Source organism: Orcinus orca, chromosome X (assembly GCF_937001465.1).
Source record: "Orcinus orca chromosome X, mOrcOrc1.1, whole genome shotgun sequence".
Classification (NCBI taxonomy): Eukaryota; Metazoa; Chordata; class Mammalia; order Artiodactyla; family Delphinidae; genus Orcinus; species Orcinus orca.
In genome coordinates this window covers 100,836,736-100,850,834 of record NC_064580.1, presented here as the reverse complement: position 1 = coordinate 100,850,834, position 14,099 = coordinate 100,836,736, and the positions used below count along the sequence as shown (strand labels likewise).

General features: G+C 65.9%; 1 long non-coding RNA gene across 13 annotated transcripts in view; it reads left to right on the top strand.

Moving 5' to 3' along the window:
* The window catches only part of LOC117198173 (uncharacterized), a 109,835-nt gene that overhangs the window by 10,495 nt on the left and 85,241 nt on the right, over nt 1–14,099 (top strand). Inside the window, exon 2 of one of the 13 annotated variants that reach the window (XR_007474719.1) lies at nt 12,624–12,697. The exons of 11 other annotated variants lie outside the window; for them this stretch is intronic. This is a non-coding gene — a long non-coding RNA (uncharacterized LOC117198173). Of the gene's footprint in view, nt 1–5,519; nt 5,594–12,623; nt 12,698–14,099 lie in introns of all 13 variants that reach the window. One more of the 13 variants, XR_007474720.1, reaches the window with a different exon arrangement.

The following is a 14,099-nucleotide window of genomic DNA, read 5'->3' as shown; positions in this document are numbered from 1 at the left end:
ATGGGTGGGGCCGGTGGCGGCAGTGCCCCCAGTGGCCCACCCCGCCCTCCACCCAAGTCAGTGCGACCAGGCAGGCGCTGAGAGGATGCTTAAGGGCAGGAACCTGTGTCTAAACCACATTCGCCAGTGCACCGCAAAGAAACTAAAGAGGAGTCCGCGGTGGCTCCCAGTCGCTCCGAGGTGTAAAGCACAGCGAGTTGGCGGGAGCCTACACCCACCCACACACCCACCCCGGGGGTGTCTTCCCATCCCTGGCCTTCCCCTGGGCGGTGTCAGGAGACTGACCCGCTCCGGCGTCTCTGGGGCAGCGCCCGGCGGCCCTCCCGACGGACCCGTGCGTGCCACCGTCCACGCCTGAACAGCAAACCCCACTGCCACCCTCCCGCCCCCGGGCCGCCGCGGGAGAAGAGCCAGGTCCTCGGGGGAAGTCCATCGTCTTGGCATAGGAGGCCGAGCTCGTCCCGCACCGCGTCTGTGGCTGTGGGCTGCCGGCCCTTTGCTTCGGGCTGCTTGCCCCTCGGTGACTGGTGAGAAGGTGCCTCGCCGGGCACCGGCCAGACGTGACTGGATCTCTGTGCTCACACTCAGAGTGTTTCCCGAGGCGTTAGGCAAATGTGGGCTGCTAAAGACACAGCTGCCGGTCCAACGGCTGGGTGCCTGGATGGGGAGTCCTAACGGCAGGCTAAGAGGACCCCACAGAGACGAGGCCCCGCAGGATGCAGGGCCAGAGTTTGAGGCGCGCCCCTCTGAAGTGGCCGGGTTGATGAGCCATCCTGCCTTTGGCAGGTTGGGCAGAGGTTGGCATTTCGTTTTTCCCTCGGCAAAGGGCAGAGGGAGAGGGCCTGGGGGAGGGGAAGGGGCAGGGCAGGTTGGCATTCGTGGTGCAGTAGTGCCAATCAAGAGGAACGGGTCCGCCGATCCCGCGAACCCTGTACCCGTCCCTTCCTGGGGAGGAGTGACGAAGGATCGAAGTCGGGAACACTGGACAGTGGCCCCGGGAAGTCAAGGGCTCCGCCTGGGAAGGGGCGGGAAGCGTGGCCCAAGGCCCGGCGGCGCCGTGGACGCTCCAGAGACGGGCAGTGGCACAAGGCGCACAGCCCGGCCGCCTGGCGTGTGGGGCTACAGGAAGTGGAGTCTCGGTGGACCCTGGTGGCCGCCACGTCTGGGCGGGACTAGAGGAAGCTGCTCCGAAGGAGGCCGGGCCGCGGTTCTGCGGGCATTTGGCCGCGTGTCCCTTCCCCTCGGCGCCAGAGGAGGTTCGGCCTAGGCGGGCCCAGGGCCCCGGAAGCCTCTCTGGGCCGCGGTGCGGCCCAGCCAGAGACCACCGCGGGCAACGGGAGTTCCGCCGCCCTTGGCGGCAGCGGCCGAGGCGGGCCCACCGACCTTCTTCTGTCCAGCTCAGAGACGACACGTGGAGCCTGGCTACCCAGTGCCGAGGGCGCCCGAGGCCCAGCGAGAGCTGGCAGTCCGAGTCCAGAAGGGGACGGCGCTCGCGGGACGCAGGAGCCACCGCAGGAGGAGGCCTTCACCTGAGCCGAAGAGTCCAGTCAGTCGGTGGCTGCGCTGCCGTCTCGCGCGGTCTCCGGGATGGTGGCCCAGGCCTGACCTGGCCTGTCCCGAGGGCTCCCGGACGGGGCTCCCGGAGAGGAGAGGGCAGGACACGAGAGGAGAGGAGAGGAGCTGAGCAGAGCCCCGCCGAGTGGACCCCCGGGCCGTGCATTTGCAGCAGGCTTCAGCTTTCTCCCCACGAGGCCCTGAGCCTCAGTTCAGCGATGAGCAGGAAAGGCCCCGGCTTGCATTCCGGCCTGGCCCTCCGGGTCTCGGCCGTGTGCTTGCACCTGCAGCCCAGCCAGGGAATCAAGGGGAAGGGGTCTGAAGAAGCTGCCTGAAGCTCACCTCTGATGGACTGAGAGGAACGCCTCCCCCCCCCCCGCCCCCTTGACCACCCTCTCCCCCATGACCACCACTCGTCCAGCTTGTCTGCCAAGGCCGGGAACGAGGTGCATACTCCTGGGCACGCGGCGGTGCCTTCGAGTCCCCGGCTGACCCGATAGGCCGCTTCTGGAGCAAGCTGTGCGGTGGCCCGTTCCTGCCCTTTTGCCCAGCTCTTATCTGCCGGGGCGGGGGTGCGTGGTGGGCTGGTGTGTGTGTGGGGGTCCGGTCCCGGGGCGGGGTGCGGTGTGGGGGAGGGCTTCCGACTGGGAGCAAGTCTCCAGGCTGGACCCCTCCCTCCCTCCACACGTACCCCTCCTGGAAGGGCGCTGAAACCCTCCCCGCGCCCCTCTCCTTTCGCGCCTGTGAGTCGCCCGACACGTTGTCAGGCCATCTTACGTGGGCAGAGCCTTTCCTTGGGGCCGGGTCCTGAGGTAGCTAGGCGCTCTGACTGGTGGCCCGCCGCAGGTGCCCTCAGCGTGCCCCTCTGGCCGGGGCCAACGGCGGCACCTGCAGAACGTGGAGCCGCTTGTGAAAACTCCCAGGAGTCTTCCCCAAACGAGAGGGCCCCCGGGTCGTCCACGGGGAGGGAGGCCGAGGAATAGGGCGTCCCCCGGCCGCGGAGTTCCTGTTCCCGAGGTGAGCTCGGGTGCGGAAAACGGACCGGGATCCCCTCGCTGCGGACGGTGCCGTCCCTCTCTGCGTACCGATCGATCGTGGCCCACTTGGCGTCCCATCGCCAGTGGGTCCTGGGCACCCTGTGTCCTGCGGCACAGGAAGGGCCTCACGGGATGCGGCGGGGCCTGGGATCGGGACTCTCTATGGCGGGAGCAAGAAGTAGAGAAACCGAAACCCAGATCCAACTGTGAGAGGGTGGAACGTGCACAGCGCCCCTGCATTGCTCTTCCTCGTCTGCGTCTGGGAGCAAGCACTAACGAGGACACGTTCTCCGGGCTGTCTGCAGGGTGCTGCCCCCGACAGGGGACCGGGCGGCCACCTCCTCCCCTTTCCCCGTGGTCCACGGTGGCTGGGCCCGGGGCCTCCGCCGGGGCACCGGCAGCGGGTCCTGGGTCCCCGGTGGCCCTGAGACCCCAGGGACCCCACTGGCCGGCCTCGCTCCTGCAGGGAGGGCCAGGATCCAGGGGCCAGATGCCCTGGGGTGGGAGCTTCAGCTCCCTGTTCCTGAACATGGCGGCTGCCGAGGCCACGGCCCCGAGGGTGGGGAGCGCGGCGGGCCTGGCAGCCAGGGGCTCCTCGGTGGGCGAGCCCGGCCCCGAACCCCACCGCGTGTGGCTTCCACACCTACCGCGGAGGCGTGCCGGGCGGCCAGGTTCGGCCCGGGAATCCTCCCAGTGCTCCGAAGCCAGCCCTCCTCCCCGTCACGGGCCTTCCCCACGGTATGCACAGGCAGGGGCTGGAGGCCGTGCTGAAAAAGCTTCCGCTTGATGGCACTGTTGCTCCAGAAATGCCCAGCGCCTTCGCGAGCGTGGCCTCTCCCTCCGCCCTTTGCGGATCAAAAAAGGCCCAGGGAAAAAGGCCCAGGGAGGCCCAAGAGCCACCCAAGCCTTCCGAGTGGGCTGGGACCTACTGGGGGGTTGGGGGAGGCGGTGTCTCTTCCTTTTGGGGCTTCTCCTTGGCAGTAGGAGCGCACAGGTAAAGACCTCCCAAGGAATCCGTGCCTCGGTGGGTCCATCTCCACACCCCTCTGGGAGGGGTCTGGAGTCCACGTTGCCTGGCCCACAGGTCCTGGCGACCGGGACCCTGTCATGTCTGCACACCTGGGGACGGGCATCCACCTGGGTCGTGTCGGGCAGAACCCTGGCCCTCTCAGGACATTGATTCAGAGCCAGAGCTGGCACAGGGACCTGGGTTCCTCGTCTTCCTGCGTGGTTGCCTCTCTGCTGTTCTCATCCCGCTACGTGAACTGGCTTAAGGGCTCAGGAGCAGGCCCGAGAGGGTCTAGGCCACTGTGGCAGCGGGAGGCACTGACGGGGACCCAAGGGAGCTGGGGCACATTGCCCCTGCTCACCTCCAGGGGCGTCAGGCGGTCACTCTGCCACGGAGTGCCCGGGGTCGGGGGTGCAGGGAGGTGGTTTGGCGTTGCTGGGACAGGTGTACATCCCAGCGGCTCCCCTCCATCCGCACAGACAGATGACCCTGGGGAGGGCCATCAGTTCAGTAGACCCTTCTGGGGAGCTCTCCATGGGAGTGTGTCTGTACTCTCGCCTCAAACCCCCCCGGACTCGTTCGTCGGTTCATTCACTCGTTCCCTGCTCCACTCGTTCATTCGTAAGCACGCAGGTACACGAACGTGTGCGTGGGCGCGCGTGCGTATCACGTGTGCGTCGTGCGTAAGCTCGTGTACGTGCGCCTACAGGGCGTGTACAAAAGGTCCCTTCTCTTGTACCTTCTCCCTGTAACCGCCTCGGGGGTGCCGCTGTGGATAGAACTTTCTCCCGGTCAAAGCCAAAGCCCTCGCCGTTGCTCGATGGCCGCTCCCAAGTTGTCCCCGTCTGCGGAGGGAAGCACGCGTCATTTCTGCGTGCGTATGTGTGCTCCCGGGGTTGAATGCAGGTGGGGGCAACGGGCCGCAGAGGGCTGTGTGCATGTCGCCTGCTCCCCGGCCCCAGCAGGCTCACGTAGCGATAGGTAGTCTTCTGCCTTTTCGGCTGCTCTCACGGCGCTATAGGCGTGCCGTGGCGTCGGCGCGTCTGTGCGGAGTCGACGTCGTGTCCTGCTAGGTCCCCTCCGTTTCTTTTCGGACAGCTGCCCAGGGTAGGGTGCCCTTGTCTGTGCCCGGAGGCAGGAGCGTAGGGTGTCTCACGTGCCCCTCCTCTTTGGACGCTAGGCTTCCGCCCTGTTCCTTCCTCTCCTCTTCTGTCTCCCACGGAAGTGGCTCTGAGGCGCGGGCCACTGAGTCTGTCGTTACCAGGGTGTGGGTGAGCGTGACCAGGGTACGTTCTCCGGCGTCGGCGCCCACCCAGAGGAGAGGAGCAGGGTAGATCTCATGTGGGCCACGGCCCAGAGCACGTTCCCTTAATGCCCGGAAAGTACGTGCGGTGGACCTTTGTGCGGCCAGAGGGGAGACGAGTGGGTGCCCCTTTACCCACGCGTCCTAGGAACTGCTGGGAAGTTGTGGAGGACGCGCGCGGGCTTGCCAAGATACCTCGGGGTGTCCCGCCATAGTCGCACGTGTGCAGAGCCGAGGAGACAAGCTCCGCGCCTGTCAACACCAGGGTGTGATGGCTGTGCTTCCCGCCGGAAGGAGATTTAGGGGGATGACGGGATCAAGGTTTTCACTGGACGCGCTTCTTTGTGTACAAACTGCTTCTGTCTAACGACCCCCCTGCCCCGGCTGGCATCCGTGCCATTTCCGAAGGACGCGTGGAGTTGATTCTTCACGCTTGCGCCTCGTTCGGAAGTTTTTGGTTGGCCCGGGGGTGCCGGTACACTCGAGTAGGAACCGGAGGCACTCTCTCTCGAGGTTGCGCGGGCGGGGGTGTACGCGGACCCCCCCAGCCCCCCGTTCACCGGCACCGTGGTGGTCCCACACTGAGTGATGGGCGTTCGGTTCTCTCTCGTTGCAGAGGAGGCAGAGCGGAAGGAAAGGAGGAAGAGGGAAACCGGGGACGTCGGTCATCTCCAGGCGCTGGTGTTCTGGGTGAGTGCGTGCTCTTCTGTGCTCTCCCCTTCCCCCGTCCGAAATAGTCTATTTCATCAGCGGAAAAAGTCAGTGATTCTGCTAGTTCAGCAAGGCTCAAGAAGGAGGGACTCCCAGGTGGGATCGTGGCACGGGGACACTGGTGTACTGTGCCGGAGTTCTTGGCCACGGTAGGAAAGGCTCTCGAGTCGGATCCTGACTGGGGGGCCGGAAGAAAGAGGTGCATGGACGAGCATCTGTGTACGGTTACCCTAGGTGATCGGTACGTAGCATTTGAGGTCCGTGTCCTGCGGGGGCGGGGAGAGTGGAAAGGGATCGGGCCCGGGCCGCTTGCACCGGCACCAGGGCCCGGTCTGGGCTCCGGCCTCCGTGAAGCCAACCGCCCGTGACGTGATCACTCGGCGCCCCACCTCACCCCCGAGAAGCAGCAGTGCCAGCCCAGCCCGACGTGGGGGCCGGCGGTGGGGAGACCCTTTGAGGGGGAGCCAGGCCTCGTGGGCTTTTTGCCTCCTGTGCTCTGAGTGGAGCCCGTGATAGCCGTTCCTCCCGTCCTCTCCTGATCGCTCTTGGGCCCGGCTCTCTCCGCCGTGGCCCTCCACCAAGCCAGGAAGGACTCGGGGACGTGCCCTTGCGGGATGATGAAGAGGGGGCGCCCGCTGGGCGGCGTGGAGGTTTGGCACGGGGCAGCCCTCTGTGGGGCTCCTTGCACTCCCCAAGTCTGCCTCTTGACAAACCAAGGAACTTGACAGTGTGGGGCCTTCCAGGAGGTGTACGTCCCCTTCTTCCGTGTGGGACATGTCGCCTGAGTGGGTGCGTGACCGGCAGCCGGAGGTGTTTTCTTTCTGTCTCTGTTTCTCCCTTCTCCTTCCTGTCTTCTGTTGAAACAGTCTTGCCGGGAGGAGGACGCCTCCTACCCTGGCTCAGAGTAATTGAAGGCTTCTCCAGGCGGGCTGGTGAGCGGGTGGCGCCGTGGTTTAGCGAGGGGTCGGCGGCGCGGCTGACGTTCCGTGGTTAGCGAAGGGCGGAGGCAGGGTTCGAGCAGCAAGGGCAGCGTGGCATTTCTGGGGTGACACTGCCTTCCAGAGGACCCTGTTTGGCCATCCCAAGAGCCCTTCACGGTAATATCTGGGCGTCGAGTCAAGTCCTCCGGCGTGGGGCGTGGGTCCCGGAAGACGTGCACTGAGCACGGCGGGGCTCTTGCGGCTTTTCTTTCCTCGACGCACCTCGGTACCGCGGCTTGAAAGAATTGCCAAGGCCCGGAGGCGCAGCAGATTCGGAGTTAGAGAAAGAGAGGAAGGCGTGCTGAGACAAAAGCCAGGGAAAAGGAGAGAAGATGCGATCCCGTCCCGTCCCGCCCCGTCCCTCCGGTTCTTTTCAGCACGGAGGACGCGTGGTGCTTCCCGAGGCGGCGGTGGACCAGAGCTCTCTTCTCTTTCCAAGGCCTCGTGTCCGCGGAGCACTTGGCATCCAGAGTGTGTTCCTTGAGCCAACATGGGTGGGGCCGGTGGCGGCAGTGCCCCCAGTGGCCCACCCCGCCCTCCACCCAAGTCAGTGCGACCAGGCAGGCGCTGAGAGGATGCTTAAGGGCAGGAACCTGTGTCTAAACCACATTCGCCAGTGCACCGCAAAGAAACTAAAGAGGAGTCCGCGGTGGCTCCCAGTCGCTCCGAGGTGTAAAGCACAGCGAGTTGGCGGGAGCCTACACCCACCCACACACCCACCCCGGGGGTGTCTTCCCATCCCTGGCCTTCCCCTGGGCGGTGTCAGGAGACTGACCCGCTCCGGCGTCTCTGGGGCAGCGCCCGGCGGCCCTCCCGACGGACCCGTGCGTGCCACCGTCCACGCCTGAACAGCAAACCCCACTGCCACCCTCCCGCCCCCGGGCCGCCGCGGGAGAAGAGCCAGGTCCTCGGGGGAAGTCCATCGTCTTGGCATAGGAGGCCGAGCTCGTCCCGCACCGCGTCTGTGGCTGTGGGCTGCCGGCCCTTTGCTTCGGGCTGCTTGCCCCTCGGTGACTGGTGAGAAGGTGCCTCGCCGGGCACCGGCCAGACGTGACTGGATCTCTGTGCTCACACTCAGAGTGTTTCCCGAGGCGTTAGGCAAATGTGGGCTGCTAAAGACACAGCTGCCGGTCCAACGGCTGGGTGCCTGGATGGGGAGTCCTAACGGCAGGCTAAGAGGACCCCACAGAGACGAGGCCCCGCAGGATGCAGGGCCAGAGTTTGAGGCGCGCCCCTCTGAAGTGGCCGGGTTGATGAGCCATCCTGCCTTTGGCAGGTTGGGCAGAGGTTGGCATTTCGTTTTTCCCTCGGCAAAGGGCAGAGGGAGAGGGCCTGGGGGAGGGGAAGGGGCAGGGCAGGTTGGCATTCGTGGTGCAGTAGTGCCAATCAAGAGGAACGGGTCCGCCGATCCCGCGAACCCTGTACCCGTCCCTTCCTGGGGAGGAGTGACGAAGGATCGAAGTCGGGAACACTGGACAGTGGCCCCGGGAAGTCAAGGGCTCCGCCTGGGAAGGGGCGGGAAGCGTGGCCCAAGGCCCGGCGGCGCCGTGGACGCTCCAGAGACGGGCAGTGGCACAAGGCGCACAGCCCGGCCGCCTGGCGTGTGGGGCTACAGGAAGTGGAGTCTCGGTGGACCCTGGTGGCCGCCACGTCTGGGCGGGACTAGAGGAAGCTGCTCCGAAGGAGGCCGGGCCGCGGTTCTGCGGGCATTTGGCCGCGTGTCCCTTCCCCTCGGCGCCAGAGGAGGTTCGGCCTAGGCGGGCCCAGGGCCCCGGAAGCCTCTCTGGGCCGCGGTGCGGCCCAGCCAGAGACCACCGCGGGCAACGGGAGTTCCGCCGCCCTTGGCGGCAGCGGCCGAGGCGGGCCCACCGACCTTCTTCTGTCCAGCTCAGAGACGACACGTGGAGCCTGGCTACCCAGTGCCGAGGGCGCCCGAGGCCCAGCGAGAGCTGGCAGTCCGAGTCCAGAAGGGGACGGCGCTCGCGGGACGCAGGAGCCACCGCAGGAGGAGGCCTTCACCTGAGCCGAAGAGTCCAGTCAGTCGGTGGCTGCGCTGCCGTCTCGCGCGGTCTCCGGGATGGTGGCCCAGGCCTGACCTGGCCTGTCCCGAGGGCTCCCGGACGGGGCTCCCGGAGAGGAGAGGGCAGGACACGAGAGGAGAGGAGAGGAGCTGAGCAGAGCCCCGCCGAGTGGACCCCCGGGCCGTGCATTTGCAGCAGGCTTCAGCTTTCTCCCCACGAGGCCCTGAGCCTCAGTTCAGCGATGAGCAGGAAAGGCCCCGGCTTGCATTCCGGCCTGGCCCTCCGGGTCTCGGCCGTGTGCTTGCACCTGCAGCCCAGCCAGGGAATCAAGGGGAAGGGGTCTGAAGAAGCTGCCTGAAGCTCACCTCTGATGGACTGAGAGGAACGCCTCCCCCCCCCCCGCCCCCTTGACCACCCTCTCCCCCATGACCACCACTCGTCCAGCTTGTCTGCCAAGGCCGGGAACGAGGTGCATACTCCTGGGCACGCGGCGGTGCCTTCGAGTCCCCGGCTGACCCGATAGGCCGCTTCTGGAGCAAGCTGTGCGGTGGCCCGTTCCTGCCCTTTTGCCCAGCTCTTATCTGCCGGGGCGGGGGTGCGTGGTGGGCTGGTGTGTGTGTGGGGGTCCGGTCCCGGGGCGGGGTGCGGTGTGGGGGAGGGCTTCCGACTGGGAGCAAGTCTCCAGGCTGGACCCCTCCCTCCCTCCACACGTACCCCTCCTGGAAGGGCGCTGAAACCCTCCCCGCGCCCCTCTCCTTTCGCGCCTGTGAGTCGCCCGACACGTTGTCAGGCCATCTTACGTGGGCAGAGCCTTTCCTTGGGGCCGGGTCCTGAGGTAGCTAGGCGCTCTGACTGGTGGCCCGCCGCAGGTGCCCTCAGCGTGCCCCTCTGGCCGGGGCCAACGGCGGCACCTGCAGAACGTGGAGCCGCTTGTGAAAACTCCCAGGAGTCTTCCCCAAACGAGAGGGCCCCCGGGTCGTCCACGGGGAGGGAGGCCGAGGAATAGGGCGTCCCCCGGCCGCGGAGTTCCTGTTCCCGAGGTGAGCTCGGGTGCGGAAAACGGACCGGGATCCCCTCGCTGCGGACGGTGCCGTCCCTCTCTGCGTACCGATCGATCGTGGCCCACTTGGCGTCCCATCGCCAGTGGGTCCTGGGCACCCTGTGTCCTGCGGCACAGGAAGGGCCTCACGGGATGCGGCGGGGCCTGGGATCGGGACTCTCTATGGCGGGAGCAAGAAGTAGAGAAACCGAAACCCAGATCCAACTGTGAGAGGGTGGAACGTGCACAGCGCCCCTGCATTGCTCTTCCTCGTCTGCGTCTGGGAGCAAGCACTAACGAGGACACGTTCTCCGGGCTGTCTGCAGGGTGCTGCCCCCGACAGGGGACCGGGCGGCCACCTCCTCCCCTTTCCCCGTGGTCCACGGTGGCTGGGCCCGGGGCCTCCGCCGGGGCACCGGCAGCGGGTCCTGGGTCCCCGGTGGCCCTGAGACCCCAGGGACCCCACTGGCCGGCCTCGCTCCTGCAGGGAGGGCCAGGATCCAGGGGCCAGATGCCCTGGGGTGGGAGCTTCAGCTCCCTGTTCCTGAACATGGCGGCTGCCGAGGCCACGGCCCCGAGGGTGGGGAGCGCGGCGGGCCTGGCAGCCAGGGGCTCCTCGGTGGGCGAGCCCGGCCCCGAACCCCACCGCGTGTGGCTTCCACACCTACCGCGGAGGCGTGCCGGGCGGCCAGGTTCGGCCCGGGAATCCTCCCAGTGCCCCGAAGCCAGCCCTCCTCCCCGTCACGGGCCTTCCCCACGGTATGCACAGGCAGGGGCTGGAGGCCGTGCTGAAAAAGCTTCCGCTTGATGGCACTGTTGCTCCAGAAATGCCCAGCGCCTTCGCGAGCGTGGCCTCTCCCTCCGCCCTTTGCGGATCAAAAAAGGCCCAGGGAAAAAGGCCCAGGGAGGCCCAAGAGCCACCCAAGCCTTCCGAGTGGGCTGGGACCTACTGGGGGGTTGGGGGAGGCGGTGTCTCTTCCTTTTGGGGCTTCTCCTTGGCAGTAGGAGCGCACAGGTAAAGACCTCCCAAGGAATCCGTGCCTCGGTGGGTCCATCTCCACACCCCTCTGGGAGGGGTCTGGAGTCCACGTTGCCTGGCCCACAGGTCCTGGCGACCGGGACCCTGTCATGTCTGCACACCTGGGGACGGGCATCCACCTGGGTCGTGTCGGGCAGAACCCTGGCCCTCTCAGGACATTGATTCAGAGCCAGAGCTGGCACAGGGACCTGGGTTCCTCGTCTTCCTGCGTGGTTGCCTCTCTGCTGTTCTCATCCCGCTACGTGAACTGGCTTAAGGGCTCAGGAGCAGGCCCGAGAGGGTCTAGGCCACTGTGGCAGCGGGAGGCACTGACGGGGACCCAAGGGAGCTGGGGCACATTGCCCCTGCTCACCTCCAGGGGCGTCAGGCGGTCACTCTGCCACGGAGTGCCCGGGGTCGGGGGTGCAGGGAGGTGGTTTGGCGTTGCTGGGACAGGTGTACATCCCAGCGGCTCCCCTCCATCCGCACAGACAGATGACCCTGGGGAGGGCCATCAGTTCAGTAGACCCTTCTGGGGAGCTCTCCATGGGAGTGTGTCTGTACTCTCGCCTCAAACCCCCCCGGACTCGTTCGTCGGTTCATTCACTCGTTCCCTGCTCCACTCGTTCATTCGTAAGCACGCAGGTACACGAACGTGTGCGTGGGCGCGCGTGCGTATCACGTGTGCGTCGTGCGTATCACGTGTGCATCGTGCGTAAGCTCGTGTACGTGCGCCTACAGGGCGTGTACAAAAGGTCCCTTCTCTTGTACCTTCTCCCTGTAACCGCCTCGGGGGTGCCGCTGTGGATAGAACTTTCTCCCGGTCAAAGCCAAAGCCCTCGCCGTTGCTCGATGGCCGCTCCCAAGTTGTCCCCGTCTGCGGAGGGAAGCACGCGTCATTTCTGCGTGCGTATGTGTGCTCCCGGGGTTGAATGCAGGTGGGGGCAACGGGCCGCAGAGGGCTGTGTGCATGTCGCCTGCTCCCCGGCCCCAGCAGGCTCACGTAGCGATAGGTAGTCTTCTGCCTTTTCGGCTGCTCTCACGGCGCTATAGGCGTGCCGTGGCGTCGGCGCGTCTGTGCGGAGTCGACGTCGTGTCCTGCTAGGTCCCCTCCGTTTCTTTTCGGACAGCTGCCCAGGGTAGGGTGCCCTTGTCTGTGCCCGGAGGCAGGAGCGTAGGGTGTCTCACGTGCCCCTCCTCTTTGGACGCTAGGCTTCCGCCCTGTTCCTTCCTCTCCTCTTCTGTCTCCCACGGAAGTGGCTCTGAGGCGCGGGCCACTGAGTCTGTCGTTACCAGGGTGTGGGTGAGCGTGACCAGGGTACGTTCTCCGGCGTCGGCGCCCACCCAGAGGAGAGGAGCAGGGTAGATCTCATGTGGGCCACGGCCCAGAGCACGTTCCCTTAATGCCCGGAAAGTACGTGCGGTGGACCTTTGTGCGGCCAGAGGGGAGACGAGTGGGTGCCCCTTTACCCACGCGTCCTAGGAACTGCTGGGAAGTTGTGGAGGACGCGCGCGGGCTTGCCAAGATACCTCGGGGTGTCCCGCCATAGTCGCACGTGTGCAGAGCCGAGGAGACAAGCTCCGCGCCTGTCAACACCAGGGTGTGATGGCTGTGCTTCCCGCCGGAAGGAGATTTAGGGGGATGACGGGATCAAGGTTTTCACTGGACGCGCTTCTTTGTGTACAAACTGCTTCTGTCTAACGACCCCCCTGCCCCGGCTGGCATCCGTGCCATTTCCGAAGGACGCGTGGAGTTGATTCTTCACGCTTGCGCCTCGTTCGGAAGTTTTTGGTTGGCCCGGGGGTGCCGGTACACTCGAGTAGGAACCGGAGGCACTCTCTCTCGAGGTTGCGCGGGCGGGGGTGTACGCGCACCCCCCCAGCCCCCCGTTCACCGGCACCGTGGTGGTCCCACACTGAGTGATGGGCGTTCGGTTCTCTCTCGTTGCAGAGGAGGCAGAGCGGAAGGAAAGGAGGAAGAGGGAAACCGGGGACGTCGGTCATCTCCAGGCGCTGGTGTTCTGGGTGAGTGCGTGCTCTTCTGTTCCCTCCCCTTCCCCCGTCCGAAATAGTCTATTTCATCAGAGGAAAAAGTCAGTGATTCTGCTAGTTCAGCAAGGCTCAAGAAGGAGGGACTCCCAGGTGGGATCGTGGCACGGGGACACTGGTGTACTGTGCCGGAGTTCTTGGCCACGGTAGGAAAGGCTCTCGAGTCGGATCCTGACTGGGGGGCCGGAAGAAAGAGGTGCATGGACGAGCATCTGTGTACGGTTACCCTAGGTGATCGGTACGTAGCATTTGAGGTCCGTGTCCTGCGGGGGCGGGGAGAGTGGAAAGGGATCGGGCCCGGGCCGCTTGCACCGGCACCAGGGCCCGGTCTGGGCTCCGGCCTCCGTGAAGCCAACCGCCCGTGACGTGATCACTCGGCGCCCCACCTCACCCCCGAGAAGCAGCAGTGCCAGCCCAGCCCGACGTGGGGGCCGGCGGTGGGGAGACCCTTTGAGGGGGAGCCAGGCCTCGTGGGCTTTTTGCCTCCTGTGCTCTGAGTGGAGCCCGTGATAGCCGTTCCTCCCGTCCTCTCCTGATCGCTCTTGGGCCCGGCTCTCTCCGCCGTGGCCCTCCACCAAGCCAGGAAGGACTCGGGGACGTGCCCTTGCGGGATGATGAAGAGGGGGCGCCCGCTGGGCGGCGTGGAGGTTTGGCACGGGGCAGCCCTCTGTGGGGCTCCTTGCACTCCCCAAGTCTGCCTCTTGACAAACCAAGGAACTTGACAGTGTGGGGCCTTCCAGGAGGTGTACGTCCCCTTCTTCCGTGTGGGACATGTCGCCTGAGTGGGTGCGTGACCGGCAGCCGGAGGTGTTTTCTTTCTGTCTCTGTTTCTCCCTTCTCCTTCCTGTCTTCTGTTGAAACAGTCTTGCCGGGAGGAGGACGCCTCCTACCCTGGCTCAGAGTAATTGAAGGCTTCTCCAGGCGGGCTGGTGAGCGGGTGGCGCCGTGGTTTAGCGAGGGGTCGGCGGCGCGGCTGACGTTCCGTGGTTAGCGAAGGGCGGAGGCAGGGTTCGAGCAGCAAGGGCAGCGTGGCATTTCTGGGGTGACACTGCCTTCCAGAGGACCCTGTTTGGCCATCCCAAGAGCCCTTCACGGTAATATCTGGGCGTCGAGTCAAGTCCTCCGGCGTGGGGCGTGGGTCCCGGAAGACGTGCACTGAGCACGGCGGGGCTCTTGCGGCTTTTCTTTCCTCGACGCACCTCGGTACCGCGGCTTGAAAGAATTGCCAAGGCCCGGAGGCGCAGCAGATTCGGAGTTAGAGAAAGAGAGGAAGGCGTGCTGAGACAAAAGCCAGGGAAAAGGAGAGAAGATGCGATCCCGTCCCGTCCCGCCCCGTCCCGTCCCTCCGGTTCTTTTCAGCACGGAGGACGCGTGGTGC